The following is a 13,630-nucleotide window of genomic DNA, read 5'->3' as shown; positions in this document are numbered from 1 at the left end:
TATAAAAATAATCCAATTTCTTTGTGATGATCTTGCATTTCATTATTAGCTTAAAATGTATTATGACATGGATATGTATTAGTTTACTACTAATACATTTAAAAATTAAATACCTTAAAACTTCCAAAGACTGATATAATTAAAAGTTCAAGATAGTATCTTGATATTGTGCTTACATCAAAATTTTAACTAAGCTTTACACATTTGAGCAATATAATCACAAATTAGATAACTGACCTAAATTTCTGTAACATAGCATTTAATGATTATGAAAAAGCACACAATGACTTAACTATCTAAAGGTAAAAATTACCTTTATGGCTGGTATTCTATTTAGGATCCAGAAAAACCACAAAACCACCTTTACAGCTAGCCCATTTCTAATGATTTCAATGTGCTTTGAACTATTGTGTGGATGGAGAACCCCAACATACTGATTTTTTTTACTCAAAAGACTTCTCCTTATCTAAGGAATTAAAATTTTTCTAGAAGACATATTTCATACATAAAATATCAGTAAATGAAACATTTAAGTTTTTTTTATATTAGATTTACCTAAAACATTTTAATAAACACTATACAGTCAAAAGTCGTTAATTCGGACACCTATAATTCGGAATGATCTATAATCCGGACATCAAAACTAAAAACTTTCTGCGCATGCGCCGCGTTGACACATGCGCAGAGGCGTTCACGCGTGCGCGTAAGACCTTTTACGACTGCGCATATGAGTGTGCGCAAGTGCAGAATACGTTTTAGCGTGCGCATTTTATGTATAATGGACGTATAAGCTAAAATTATCTAATTATCTATTTCAGTTAATGTTGATGATTGCGTTGTTCCTTAATTTTCGAATTGCATCCGGCTTATTATTTTTTGCAGACTGTAAGAGCAATTTTATAAAGGTAAGCTTAAACTTTCGACTATATCAAATAGAATTTCCGATATATATTTGTTAATATGTAAAGGATCTAAAGCGAAAGTATGTTTTGAAATCCGAAATCTGTTTATCAATTTCACGCTGCTCGGCGGCGGGCGCGTAATGAATTGGAAGTTGATTTGTCAGCACTATCCTTATCTTCAGCGCAGATGTTTTTATTTTATTTGGCTTATAATTCCTTACCAAATGTAGTATTTCATCTCAATATGCTCCGTCTTTGATATGATTTAAAACAAGTTCCTCGTCATTATAATTCGCTTCCGATAGCGAAGAAACGTGACAGAGGTTATTGAAAACAAAAAAATTTCGATTGACAAATTAGTCGGTGTTCTTGACACAGCAGTTATAGGACTTGAACGACGGAACTTTGTAACTGAACAAGAAATTATGTCTGTTTAATAGAATTAAAGAGAAAGTATTATCACATGAAACGAAGCAAAACTTAAACAACTTACATTGAAAGAAATGTTTAATAAAGTAAACAAATAAATATTAAGCTTTTTCTTTTTGCAAATTTTGATACCCTTTAGATCATAATTGTTCTTTATTTCATAAATTACGGTTTCATATTTTAAATTTTAGAATTTCTGCATGCCATCTTACGAGATTTAAACTGATGATCTATAATCCGGAAAAATCGATAATCCGGAATCGCCGAAGTCCCGACGAGTCCGGATTAACGACTTTTGACTGTATATTATACTTAGGTTCAAGTCATAGAATATCTAAATATTAATTCTGATTATTGACTTAGTCCCACACGTATCTGAGTAGTTAAGACTGCTGAATGCTGGAAGTGTGATCATAGGTGAAAGTACTGGCTGTATGGTTTTTCCTGTGTGTAACGTAAATGTGAGCCATTTTTCCTTAGGGTAGGCAGATAGCCCTCATATTCTTTGCTGTATTCAAATATCCTAATATAAACTTTTATTAATTTTTTCCATTTAGTGAATATGGCAGAGATAGTTATAATTCTTATGTATTACAGTGCAAGGATAAATTGTTGTTAATAAAAATAAACAAATAAGTTTCATCTTTACCCTCCCCCCTGTGTGTGTGTGTGTGCATGCATAAAATTTTGATTTTTCCATCTAAATTTGTTTTTGCGTTTAATTATTAAACTTGAAATGTCAGTTTAATGCCGCATATGTAACCAAGTGCATTTTTATCCAATCACAACTTTTTTTTTTAACTGCAGTGTGTGTACAAAACTTATTTCATTTTACTTTAGATTCACTAGAATTTTTATTCGATACTGCCATTTTACCTCTGCAAGATGATTGTTTTCAGAGATAATCAAATCTTGAGCTTATGAGAAAACAAATCACTCGCGGTAGTTCTAAATTTTTTTTAGCTTAAGAAGCAATGTAATAAAAAACATGAGCATTTCTTAATCTTTTTCTTGAATCTTCAGTGGGCTACATTTTGTTATTCTACTGAAGTATTTATCATCCTTGCTGCATAATACAGTCAAAAATCGTTAATCCGGACTCGTCGGGACTTCGGCGATTCCGGATTATAGATCATCAGTTTAAATCTGCTAAGATGGCATGCAGAAATTATAAAATTAAAAATATGAAACCGTAATTTATGAAATAAAGAGCAATTATGATCTAAAGGGTATCAAAATTTACAAAAAGAAAAAGCCAAATATTTATTTGTTTATTTTATTAAACATTTCTTTCAATGTAAGTTGTTTAATTTGCTTCGTTTCATGTGATAATACTTTCTCTTTAATTCTATTAAACAGACATAATTTCTTGTTTAGTTACAAAGTTCCGCTGTTCAAGTCCTACAATTGCTGTGTCGAGAATACCGACTAATTTGTCAATCGAAATTTTTTCGTTCTCAATGACCTCTGAGTCACTTTCTTCACTATCGGAAGCGAATTATAATGAATAGGAACTTGATTTAAATCATATAAAAGACCGAGTACATCGAGATGAAATACTGCATTTAGTAAAGAATTATAAGGCAAATAAAATAAAAACATGTGCTCTGAAGATAAGGATAGTGCTGACAGATCAACTTCCAATTCATTGCGCGCCGTGTCGTTTCCCTTCCCCCGCATAGCAGCGTGAAATTGATAAACATATTTCGGAATGATTAGATAATCAAAGGATATGTCTTTATCCATTTTTTGCAGCAATTCCACTTTCTGTTTAATGGACTTCGAAACATACTTTGTAGATCCTTTACATATTAGTAAATATATATCGGAAATTCTATTTGACATAATCGGAAGTTCAAGCTTACTTTTATAAAATTGCTCTAACAGTGTGCAAAAAATCATAAGCCGGATCCAATTCGAAGATTAAAGAACAACGCAATCTGCAACATTAACTGAAATAGATAATTAGATAATTTTAGCTTATACCTTCCTTTATACATTAAACGCCAATGCGTAAACGTATTATGCGCATGCGCACATGTATATTCGCAGCCGTAAAGGTCTTACGCGCACGCGTAAACGCCACGCATGCGTAGAAAGTTTTTAGCTTTGAGGTCCGGATTATGGGTGTCCGAATTAACGACTTTTGACTGTAATTGCCAGTTTTCAGAAGTTATAATTCAGTGTAATGTAATATTTATTTTATCTTTCACATTAAAACTTCAAAAATAATGAGCATCCTTTTTTATATCTTTCTTTAATTTTGATTTTTATAATAATTAAGAGATAGAATTCTTCAAAGGAATATAACTGCAATTTGTTTTAAAATTTATTAAGTTCTTTAAAGAAGGCAATACAAGAACATGTCATATATGCATAAGAATTTTGGTCCTTGTTCAGTAGCAAGAGGTTTAAAAAAGGAAGAGAACGTTCTGACTGGCTTCCCAATGTAATCTATATATCTTCAAGATTTTGCCATCAAGTAACTTCCTGAATTCTAAAAATTATGTTACCTGTACTTCACCAGGTGACTAGTCATGTGTTTTAGACACCATACACTGACAATACTGAAAGAGAATTGTCATTTCATTAAGCTCCAGACTTTGAATGTTGTTTTCAACTTTGAATTAACAATTTATTTTATTAATTTGATCTGAAGTGTATGAAATCGGGAAAATTCATCTTATATTAAAATAAAGAAAAGAAAAACAATATTTTTATTTGCATGCATAAAAGACCTGGGCAGTTTGGAAACATACACTAAAGTTTCAGCATTTTCCTAAAATATGATTAAGTAAAAATAACCTCGACTTGACAATATCCTGATTTAATGAAAAAATTCATGAATAATGTCACACTTTGATTACTATTAATTGTTTGAAATGATATTTTTGCATCCTTAATTGACAAACTTAATGACTATAGCACAAGGAATTAAAAAAAATTACTGAATTTAATTCAATGAACTTTTCATTAAGTCACTCGTGGGCAAAATTAAGAGAATTTGCAAATTATGTTTATTTTTAAGAAAAGTTTTGAATCTAAGGTATTAATTATGCCGCGAAAGAATTATGCAAATATTCAGAGTCGAATACGTAATCGTACATGTGCGTATCTGCCGAGCTATGATCATGAAAAGAATGTCAGCGCACGAGGGGTTTCAACAATTCATTACAATACTGGATATTAATCTGCATTGTGATTGCACCTGTATATATTGTTGTATATTTGATATCTCCTTTTTTAATATCTAAATTATATTATACTTCATTTGTATTCTTATTTCATTGCCCCTTTGCTGTGTATATCAGAGATTTCGAGGATTTTTTCATCCCTCCATTTCATGTGTTCTACTATAACCACTAGTTGGCACCACTTTACAGTAAATCACCTATCTACATGTTGGAAAATTTTTTATCACCAGTTCGGACTAGCGTCCACTTCTGCGATGGAATCAAAGAGTTAAATGCAATGGTAGCCACAGTAATTTGTTATAGAGTTCCGCCGATTACGGTGTGTATGTATAAAGCCAATGGCCTAGAAGAGTTCTCCCAGATTCGGGTAAAAACCAGTTAGTTACATGCCTGTTTCAAAGCCACGCTCGGCGATTAACGGTAGATTGTCGCCAGATCAATCAGAAGCGGAGGTAGTTAAAGAGCTCAATGTGACACCCAGTGTCGTCAGCAATTTATGGAAACAGTTTCAGGACTTTGAAAAGTTCGACCAAGATCCACAACCAAGGTCCAAAGCCGACCAAAATCCACAACGACGATTGAAGCTCACTATTTGCCTCTTTCAGCGCTGCGACACAGAACTGCTACAGATTCACAACTCTCACCTGAGCTAGCTATATGCTGCCGCTGAAATCCGAGTTTCACGGTTTACAGTTGTCTGAAGGCTTCATGAGATAGGGCTGTATGCCAAAAGACCTGCTATTTGCGTTCCGCTCACTTCAATACACATACTTCAGTGCGTGCTTTTTACACGAGCCGAGATATGCCTGGCCATTGATTCTTATTGTGTCTGCATTTGGAAAGAGCCTGGAACACGATACCATCCCTCCCCTCATCATGGGAAAGGATCATTACGGTGGTGGAGATGTAATAGATGGGTAGGTATTATGCTGAACGGCCCCACACCCCCTTCATGTGTTTGACAAAGGCTTTCTGATTTCTATGAGGTATAGAGAGGCAATCTTAGATCGTATGTTTCAGGAGCGCAGTTGGTCCGGTGTTCCTGTTAATGGATGACAAAGCTCGTCCACATAGGGCTCAGCTGGTCAACAGTAACCTGGAAAGTGAGGATATTTGCCACCTGGCTAAACAACGCAACACCTAACTGAAATAATATATCCATATAAAGCATGTCTGGGACGCTCTTAAGAGGGCAATTTTCCCCCCTCCAAGAACCATCCTGGAGTTGAAAACTGTCTTGTTGCAGGAATGAGACCGACTGCCATAGGGGCTCTTCATCTGCGTCCTGTCTAGTCTGCCGTCACGATACGCGACCTGTCTGGCTGTAGAAGAAACCATACCTCATATTAGATCTTAGAGAGATGTTAATTTATTTTACCGATGTTTATTTAGAGCTTTATTGATAATCATGAGACATAAAATGACTTGGAATGTCACATTCCTTTCTCTGTTATAAATGTATATTCATAGCGTAATTTTAAAATAACTCATATTCAGCAATTTTAAGTGATTTACAATAAATTTGACAGATGAACTCCTGTGTAAATAAAAAGTTTAAGAAACATTAATGAAGTTCTCATATATTTATGTCTTTATTCTAAACAACGCAACACCTAACTGAAATAATATACCGTTAGTTTCGCTTTCAGTTTCAGGATAGTTCTAAAAAATTAAGTTATTTCAACTTTTTTAAAAATTAACAGTATTCAGGATCTTACCTGTTTTTGAGGTGATCCTCTCTACTTCTCAAGGTTCCATATGATTTCGATCTTGTGCGAAAGTGATTTTCAGTACCGATATTAGTCTTAGACATATTTTGTTCTTTTCAGAGATGGACGCAACTAGAGAGTTTACTGCATTTTGTTTTATTCCGTCACAAATAAGGTGATGAACGATTTCATCACGTTTGAATATTTGTGAATGATTTCCTGTTATGCCCTGTTAATTAAATAAAGGGAAACTTTTTTAAAATTATTTCTTGTGATATTTGAATATGATGCAAATGTTATGCCATTTTTTTAATCATATTTAAAGACAATATCCACATTTTTTTTTTAAAGCTAACTTTTAACAGTTACCGTTATTGAATCTAAGAATCTCTAGAAACTATGCATTTTCGTCTCACAAATATAATAAATAATGTAACTGTTCAATAACAGACTGACAATACTTTTAATAAATTTTAAATAATTCGTACATTTATCAGTTAACAAGATTTTTAAATCGCTATAATTTAAATACATTTTTTTAATATGCTTGCCACTTTTTTCATTTTTGGCATTGCGAACTTGGTATATAACATTATTCGAATTATCGAAAACAGTTAAAAAAAATTATATTTGAGAATGCAGGTCATGATATAAAGAATTATCGCATTTGGCCTTTGCCTGTTCTCATGACTAGCACGTCCAGCTGTCATGAAGACCAAACATTAGCTTATTCTAGCTGATTTTTTATGGCAGTTTATGTAGCACCGATGTGCGTAATAAAAAAAACTGCCCACTAAATTATTCATAAGTCGAATGAAACAGTTTACACAGTTCTTTTTAAGCTGTACAGATATTAAACTATGCACGATTAGCTAAAAAATTATTTTATTTTAGTAATTGAGTTTTTACATGCACTTTAACACATTGACTGCCATGTACATCATCGATGATTCATAGCGGCCTTACTTTTCGGAGCCATGCTCATCGAGTGTGACTCAAATTTTGTATTGTTTAAAGCTGTGTGAGTCATCGGTGCTTCACAAATGGATCAATTTATATGGTTAAAATTATTTCTACATTCAGAAAGTTGTTTGTATTCTTGGTTTCGGCTTCTGGAAGCTTTTTTTCATAGATTATTATCTGATTTTAATACAGATTTTGCTGCAATAAGTAATCATTATTTATGAAGTAAAACAACGAAGTTATAATTAAATGGGATTGTGTTGTTTATTGAAAGAATACAAGACTAGCGATATTTTTTAATATGTTTACACATTCACTAAGTTATTTATTTTTGGTTATGTATTATGTTTTATTATTTGTATTGTAATACAGTATTTGTCTAATTTTACCAATTTTTCCTATTGAGACATAGAACTCTTGTGTTAATTTACAATGAACTGAAATGAAATAAATTTATTGCTTAAAACCTGTTATTTGTTTATCTATTTATTAAATATTCATAAAAATATATTCAGATTAGGTACTGTTTTGCACAGGCACTACACTATAATTCAATAAACTCAGGAACAATGGACTGTATTATATCTCACTTTAATTCTCATTAATTTACATCGTTCATGGCCACTCGAAGCCACGAATTCTCTCACACGCTCTTAGCTCACAATCTCATGTCACAAACTCCAAGAGCTCAAGACGCATGCGCCGACGTTAGTAATGAAATGCGCGCGCAGGCGCAACATACCGCCCGCCTTGTCATGATGTAATCATTCAAAATTAGATCTTACAATAAAAAATTACAGAGTGACAATACGAAATACAGGTAAATAATTGTAAGCATCAAGTAATAACATCAACAAAATCAAACTACTATAATAAGAAAATACAATAATTAATTACAAACATACATTTTGTTTAACTTGCCATATGTAAAAGACAAATTTTATTAATTGATCTTTTAAAAATTCCTCCTTTCGTTTTCACTGAAACTACTCTAACCTTATTGTCTTTACCTAAGAATATCTCTACGATTCTGCCAAGAGGCCAGTTACATACAGGAACATTATCAGTCTTTAAAATTACCATAGTTCCAACCTTGACATTGTCTTTTTCAAAGAACCATTTAGTTCTTCCTTGCATTGCACTCAAATAGTTATTTCTCCAATACTTCCAAATTGTTTGCACTATTTTAGTCAATTTTTTCCAGCTCTTTAATCTATTATCGTTAACGTTTAAAATATTAGGTTCTGCAATAGCCGTGATAGGTCTGCCTATCAGGAAGTGGCCTGGTGTCAAGATATCAAAATTCTCTGGTTCGGATGATAAAGGTTGCAAGGGCCTAGAATTCAAAATGCCTTCAATTTGAGCAATTACTGTAAGAAACTCCTCATAGGTTAGTTTCAAATTGCCTACTACGCGTTTCAAACGAAACTTAACAGATTTGACACCTGCCTCCCAAAGACCTCCATGATTGGGAGCTCTAGGGGGAATGAACGACCAATCAATACTCTCACTCGATAAATAATTACCTAATTCATCATCTCGTTTGTTGACTAGCCTATTCAATTTCTTTAATTCTGCGTTACTACCAACAAAATTGGTTGCGTTATCTGAAAATATGCGTGCACACTTGCCTCTCCTGCTGAAAAAACGCTTTAAGGTTGCAATAAATGCTTGACTAGACATGTCTGTTACCAACTCAAGATGGCAAGCTTTGGTAACAAAACAAACGAAAATGCACACATACACCTTGTTAAGGCGACCTTTTCTCTGATGTGGGTATTTTATAAAATAAGGACCAAAAAAATCAACTCCAACACAATTGAATGGAAAAGTCGGGCTGACTCTTTCTTGAGGAAGTTGACCCATAAGTTGTTGACAGGGCACTGGTTTTGCTTTGAAACATACGACACACACATGTACTATTTTTCTACAAGGGTTACGCCCGTTTAAGGGCCAAAACCCTTGTCTAACAATAGACAGTAAGCCTTGTGGACCAATATGCATGTATTTCTTATGAAACGTCACAATAATTAGATTAGTCAACTTATGATTCTTTGGTAAGATTATAGGAAATTTTCTATCAAAATTCAACTTACAATTAGCTAATCTTCCTCCAACTCGTAAAATTCCATATTGATCTAAAAAGGGAAAAACACTTCTTACCTTGCTACCTGGAGGAACCTTACCCTCCTTTTCAAGGCTTGAGATTTCTTTTTTAAATTCACTATCTTGAATTAGCTTAATCAGTTTAAGTTCAGTTAATTTTAATTCTGAGCTCTGAAGAGGACCTGAAACCTTGTCCTTTCCCTTGCAGTTGTTTACAAACCTAAAAATAAAACTTAAAACACGAATAATTTTAGTGTAATTGTTACTTAAATTTAAGAAATCCTCAATGAAAGGGTTAGCTTTCACATTAAGAAAAATATTAGAGTCACTAAGGATTTTAAGTTCGTCTGGAAAGTCCTTCACAATGACTTCCACCGGAATCTCTCTATTTGGGTAGTCGTCGTATCTCAGGAACAGAGGGCCTTTCCACCACATATTATTTTCTAGAAGTTTACTGGGATCCAAACTTTGGGATATAAGATCACTCGGATTCTCCTTTGATGACACATGACGCCATTGATGACCATTAGTCAACTCTTGAATTGTTGCCACTCGATTTGCAACAAATGTCTTCAACTGGTAAGGCTCCTTTTGTATCCATGAAAGCACGATCATGGAGTCACTCCACAGATACACTTTGTTCATAGGAATCTCTAATGCAGATATTACTCTAACCATCAATATTGCAAGTAGGACTGCCGCACAAAGCTCCAGTCTCGGAATAGTAACTCGTTTAATAGGCGAGACTCTGGATTTACTCGTCACTAGTCTTGTCTTCACTTCTCCATCTCTCGAACGGCACTTGCAATATATGGTTGCTCCGTATGCTACCTCAGAGGCATCTGCAAATCCATGAAGTTCCACACAGTCTACTTCTGCAATAAGAATAAACCTTTCAATTTCTATTTTACTTAAAACTTCCAGTTCAGTAGAGAACTTCTTCCATTCATCAGCTTCATTTTTTGGTAGTGATTCATCCCAATTCAGCTTTAACAACCACAACCGTTGCAGGAATATTTTGGCTTTACTTATGACTGGCCCTAGTAAACCAATCGGGTCGAACAATCTTGCAATTGTGGACAATATCTGTCGTTTGGTAACAACTATGTCATTATCGAGTTTCACTCTAAAACAGAAACAGTCTCTTCTAGACCTCCATGACACTCCAAGTGTTGTAGATTCTGCTTCATTAGGAAAGGAATAGGAGTGATCTTCTTCCGCAAGTTCAGCATGATTACTGCACCACTTGTGCAGTGTCATTCCTGCACTCTTCAGTATTGCAGTTAACTGAGATTTAAGCTCTTTAGCTGTACTCAAAGATTCCGCTCCACTAAGCACATCATCCATATAAAAGTTTTTAAGTAAGACTGGCGCAGCTAATGGAAATTTTGGACCTTCATCAATCGACAATTGTTTAAGAGTTCTCATAGCTAAGTATGGAGCACTAACTGTACCGTAAGTCACAGTATTAAGCTCGTAGATTTTCACAGGTGCATCATTTTCTTTTTTCCACAGGATTCGCTGCAAGCATCTCTGTTCAGGGTTAATTTCAATCATTCTATACATTCTTCTAATATCCGCCGTAAATGCGGATGGGTACTTTCTAAATCTAAGCATGATTGAAAAGAGGTCATCTTGAATAACCCCTCCATTACGTTGTAAAGAATTTAGCGAAATTCCATTTGATGTTAAACATGATGCATCAAACACTGTTCTCGATTTAGTTGTTGTTTTTTGAGGTCGGTATATCCCATGATGTGGCATATAGTACCCCACCCTAGGCTCATTTTTCTCTTTAACCTCAGTCATATGCCCAAGCTCTTCATACTCCTTTAAAAAATCCTGATACAGACTCAAATATTCAGGGTCTTTAACTAATCTTTTCCATAGGGAATTTAATCTCTCAAGGGCAAAAGCTTTTGAATTTCCTAAGCAAATAGGATCTTCCTTTAGTGGCATTGTTACAATGTAACTCCTTTCTTCATTCCGCTTATGAGTTTGCACATAATGTTCTTCACATATTGCTGTTTCTTTATTTTTTGGAATGGCTATTTCAACATTCTCTATTTCTCAAAATTTTCTCATTGTTTGTTCTAAGTCATTAGATGTTTTCATTAACCCACAATGTACGCGGTTCTGTTCTTCTGATGTAACGCTTCCCGACACTATAAACCCGAACACGCTGTTTTGTAAAATGAGACTCGAGTTTTCATATCGAATTTGTTCAGATTTTAATATCTCAAAGAAAACCTCAGCTCCTAAAAGCATCTCTATACGTTCTGTAACATTAAAATTCTCATCAGCTAATTTTATGTTACAAAAATCCTGCATTTTAATATCAATTTTCCTTGAAGGAATAAAGTCTTGCGGGATTTTTGATACTACTAATAAGGCTAAATGTCTCACGTAACTTTTATCTTTATTGCTAATGCATGCCGAAACTTTTTTCCGAATTGTAAGCAAGGAATCATTTAATCCGGAAATCGCAATGTTTACCTTCTCAGAATCAAAGTTGAATTTATTCGCACAGTCTCTGCTTATAAACGATGAAGTACTGCCGTCATCAAGTAATGTTTTGACTGGATGTAGCTTACCCATACCATCACTAATAAAGCAAATAGCCGTGCTCAGAACACTTTTTTTGGATCTGTTTACACTAGTCGCTGTAAGTAGAGTATTACCGCTGTTAGGCAGAAAGTCTGGCGCTAGGGGGGAAAGCACACTCGAACTACTCGCTGTTTCGTTTTTATTTTTTTCCTTCTCTTTCAATGATTTATTTTCTACTGGAAAATGCAGTGTCATGTAGTGTCTTTTCCCACAAACGGAACACGAAAACTTTGATTTGCAGTTTTTGACGGAATGGTTTAATGCTAGGCAATTAAAGCATAATTTATGACTTTTGATGATTTCAACCCGATCATTCACCGGTTGTTTCAAGAAATTTGGGCATTTTGCCAAAAAATGATTTTCCTCACAAAGAACACACTTTAATCCTTTTGCATCGGCAAGGAATACCTTTGAAACATTTTTCGACGTTTTGTAATTGTTGCGAGATTTTTGAAAACTGTCCATTGCGGCAAGGGACTTTCCTCGAGATGTGAAAAATAAATCTGCTTCCTTCGCCATTTGTTGAGGCGGAAACCAACTTTCAGCTTGCCTTACAGAAATATGGGCTGACGTTTCTCGATCTAATGTCTCAAACAATTTGTCTGATATTACTAACTGCTTCAGAGTTTCAAAATCAGACACTTTCCTCAATTTTAAGTAATATTCAAAATTAGTGGTTAATCGCGACACGAACTGCACATGGGACTCATTTAGGCGTTGAGCCTTTTTAAAATTTTCTAAAACAATTTGTGGTGTAGGTTCGAATTTTTTTAGAATAATAGCTTTTACTTTTTCATAGTCACTTAGCTCCTCATCTCTAATATACACGACAATGTTCGAAGCCCGTTCCCCTAACAAGTTTAACAATATTTCCGCTTTAGATTTCAGTGGCACATTTTTTGTCGCGAAAGCTCTTTCTAAAGACGAGAAAAAATAACTCCAGTTTTCAGGTTTACTCGGAACCTTCAATGTTAGTGTTCTTATACTTTTAATAAGAGAATCTAAGGAATCGGAACTTTCTCCTTTAGTTTCGTTTTGATCATTATTAACACTTTTGGTTTCAGCTCGCAATCGAGCAATTTCCAGTTCTGTCTTACATCTCTCTAATTTAATTTGTTTTAACTGTAATACTTTAGCTTCTTCAGATTTACGATGCTCTACTATGGAATTACCCAACTCTATTACCGAATTTGGATCGGATTTAAAAGCTTCACTACTTTTAATCGCTAAATTTAAATCTGTAACAGTTATCTTTTCACTTAATTCTATATTCAGTTCTAAAGCCAATAGCTTTAAATCCTCTTTAAGTGCACCTTTTATCAACATTGTACTCTTAATGAAATAACACAAGATAATAAGTAATTCTTCTCAATTACTTAAACACAGTAACACAGTATATAAATACTATAAATTTTCTCAAAACTCTTACACAGTATCTCAAAATAACAAAATGGCACTTTATTCTTAAATCGAAACTGCTGACTTACTTGTTATTTGTAAATAACTCTTAATCCATAGATCTCTGTCCCATGACGGACCACGATGTTTTGCACAGGCACTACACTACAATTCAATAAACTCAGGAACAATGGACTGTATTATATCTCACTTTAATTCTCATTAATTTACATCGTTCATGGCCACTCGAAGCCACGAATTCTCTCACACGCTCTTAGCTCACAATCTCATGTCACAAACTCCAAGAGCTCAAGACGCATGC

This window comes from Stegodyphus dumicola, chromosome 6, assembly GCF_044657685.1.
Source record: "Stegodyphus dumicola isolate Sdum_Otavi_A_Nest chromosome 6, ASM4465768v1".
NCBI classification, from domain to species: Eukaryota; Metazoa; Arthropoda; class Arachnida; order Araneae; family Eresidae; genus Stegodyphus; species Stegodyphus dumicola.
The sequence above is the reverse complement of the archived record's forward strand: the minus strand, read 5'-3'. Positions refer to the sequence as shown.